We start from the raw sequence: 3,393 nt of genomic DNA, 5'->3' as shown, positions 1-3,393 counted from the left end.
TAGATTTGGTCTTTTCACATAATCCCATATTTCTTGGAGGCTTTGTTCATTTCTTTTTATTCTTTCTTCTCTGAACTTCTCTTCTCACTTCATTTCATTCATTTGATCTTCAGTCACTGATACCCTTTCTTCCACTTGATTGAATCGGCTACTGAAGCTTGTGTATGCATCACGTAGTTCTCATGCTATGGTTTTCAGCTCCATCAGGTCATTTAAGGTCTTCTCTATGCTGTTTATTCTAGTTAGCCATTCGTCTAATCTTTTTCCAAGGTTTTTAGCTTCTTTGTGATGGGTTCAAACATCCTCCTTTAGCTTAGAGAAGTTTGTTATTACTGATAGTCTGAAGCCTTCTTATCTCAACTTGTCAAAGTCATTCTCCATCCAGCTTTGTTCCATTGCTGGTGAGGAGCTGCATTCCTTTGGAGGAGAAGAGGCACTCTGGTTTTTAGAATGTTCAGCTTTTCTGCTCTGGTTTCTCCCCATCTTTGTGGTTTTATCTACCTTTGATCTTTGATGATGGTGATGTACAGAAGGGGTTTTGGTATGGATGTCCTTTCTGTTCATTAGTTTTCCTTCTAACAGTCGGGACCCTCAGTTGCAGGTCTGTTGGAGTTTGCTGGATGTCCACTTCAGACCCTGTTTGCCTCGATATCACCAGCAGAGGCTGCAGAACAGCAAATATTGCAGAACAGTACATGTTGCTGCCTGATCCTTCCTCTGGAAGCTTCATCTCAGAGGGGCACCTGGCTGTATGAGGTGTCACTCGGACCCTACTGGGAGGTGTCTCCCAGTTAGGCTACTTGGGGGTCAGAGACCCACTTGAGGAGGCAGTCTGTCCATTCTCAGATCTCAAACTCCGTTCTGGGAGAACCACTACTCTCTTCAAAGCTGTCAGACAGGAACGTTTAAATCTACAGAAGTTTCTGCTGCCTTTTGTTCTGCTATGCCCTGCCCCCAGAGGTGGAGTCTACAGAGGCAGGCAGGCCTCCTTGAGCTGCGGTGGCCTCCACCCAATTCAAGCTTCCAGCTGCTTTGTTTACCTACACAAGCCTCAGCAATGGCGGACACCCCTCCCCCAGCCTCACTGCTGCCTTGCAGTTCAATCTCAGACTGCTGTGCTAGCAGTGAGTGAGTCTCCGTGGGCATGGGACCCTCTGAGCGAGGCACGAGATATAATCTCCTGGTGTGCTATTTGCTAAGGCCATTGGAAAAGCGCAGTATTAGGGTGGGAGTGTCCCGATTTTCCAGGTATCGCCTGTCACGGCTTCCCTTGGCTAGGAAAGGGAATTCCCCAACCCCTTGCCCTTCCCGGATGAGGCGATGCCCCACCCTACTTCAGCTGACACTCTGTGGGCTGCACCCACTGTCTGACAAGCGCCAGTGAGATGAACCCATTACCTCAGCTGGAAATGCAGAAATCACCCGTCTTCTGCGTCGCTCACGCTGGGAGCTATAGACTGGAGCTGTTCCTATTTGGCCATCTTGAAATGAGGTTTTATTTTTTATCCAAGATAAAGGCAAGATAATTCAGGATATTTGCAAGGGAATGGATTTTATCATTTGGTCATATAATACATTTATCATAATTTTATAATTTGGCCATGTGTAATTTAACCTGATGTGTTAGTTTCCTAGGGCTTCTGTAACAAAGTACCATAAACTGGGTAGCTTAAAACAACAGAAATGGATTGCCTCAGTATTCTGGATGCTAGAAGTCTGAAATCAAGATGTTGGCTGGGCTATACTCTCTCTGAAGTTTCTAGCAGATCTTTCCTTAACACCTTCAGGTTCTGGTAGCCCCAGGCCTTCTATAGTTTGTGGTAAACCAATTCTGATCTCTACCTCTATCTTCACATGGCTCTCTCTCTCTGTGTGTATATGTGTGTGTGTGTGTGTGTGTGTGTGCGCTTGTGCATGTGTGTGTGTCTGTCTGTCTATCTGGGTCCGGATTTCCCTTTCATAGGGACATGAGTCATACTGGATTAGGGTCCAACCTAATGACCTCATCTTAACTTAGATTAACTCAAATTAGAGTTATTGGTGCCCTTCTCCCATCTCCTTTCCCCGACTGCAACCTGTTAATCTTTTGGTCCTTACCTTTTTAGTAAGTGGTACTACCATTCACACAGCCAAAAGCTTGGCTCCTTTTGATTCCACCATTTCCCTCAGCTCATCCTTATACACCTGCAATCCTTCATCTTGTCGTATTGCATATCTCTACATGTATTTCCATTTGATCAATATCTCTTCATTTTCACACTCCTGCCCAGTATGAACAACATAATTTCTCACCTTCAGTAGCTTCCTAACTTCACCCTTGCCTTGCTCCCATCTGTCTTTTTAAAGAGAAACCAAATTTCTACGCCCACTGGAAGATGGAGGTCATCTTTCCTTGCTTAATGCAGCCATGACTTATGGTCCCAAGAAGCATCTGAAGTGGGTAGCAGCTCCAAAGCATTGGATGCTGGATAAATTGACCAGTGTGTTTGCTCCTCATCCATCCACTGGTCTCACAAGTTGAGAGAGTGTCTTTCCCTCATCATTTTCCTAAGCAACAGACTTAAGTATGCCCTGACAGGAGATGAAGTAAAGAAGATTTGCATTCAGCAGTTCATTAAGATCAATGGAAAGGTCTGAACTGATATAACCTACCCTGCTGGGTTCATGGATGTTATCAGCATTGACAAGACGGGAGAGAATTTCCATCTGATCTATGACACCAAGGGTCACTTTGCTGTACATCATATTACACCTAAGAGGCCAAGTACAAGTTGTGAAAAGTGAGAAAAATCTTTGTGGGCACAAAAGGATCCCTCATCTTGTGACTCATGATGCTCACACCATCCACTACCCTGATTCCCTCATTAAGGTGAATGATATCATTCAGATTAATTTGGAGACTGGCAAGATTACTGACTTCAAGTTTGACACTGGTAACCTGTGTGTGGTGACTGGAAGTGCTAACCTGGGAAGAATTGGTGTGATCACCACAGAGAGAAGCCCCCTGGATCTTTTGACGTGGTTCACATGAAAGATGCCAATGGCAGCGGGTTTGCCGCTTATTTTTCCGACATTTTTGTTATTGGCAAGGGCAACAAACCGTGAGTTTCTCTTTCCCAAGGAAAGGGTATCCGCCTCACCATTGCTGAAGAGAGAGATAAAAGACTGGCGGCCAAACAGAGCAGTGGGTGAAATGGTCCCTGGGTGACATGTTAGATCTTTGCATGTAATTTAAAATAATGTGGCGTGATTAAAAAAAAAAAGAAGAAACCAGTATGATCTTCCTAAAATAGAATGAGATATGTGACTACTATACTTAAAACACTAGCAATGTTCAGTATGCTTAAAATAAAATTCCAAATCCCTAACATGGCACACAAGGCTGAGTGTGAT

At 44.3% G+C, this 3,393-nt stretch overlaps 1 pseudogene; it reads left to right on the top strand.

The window, feature by feature from the left end:
* Positions 1–2,407: 2,407 nt before the first annotated feature.
* Positions 2,408–3,192, top strand: LOC105506450 (annotated as a pseudogene).
* Positions 3,193–3,393: the final 201 nt, after the last annotated feature.

Source organism: Colobus angolensis, unplaced genomic scaffold (genome assembly GCF_000951035.1).
Source record: "Colobus angolensis palliatus isolate OR3802 unplaced genomic scaffold, Cang.pa_1.0 Scaffold10, whole genome shotgun sequence".
Lineage (NCBI taxonomy): Eukaryota > Metazoa > Chordata > Mammalia > Primates > Cercopithecidae > Colobus > Colobus angolensis.
This window is presented reverse-complemented; position numbering and strand designations above follow the sequence as displayed.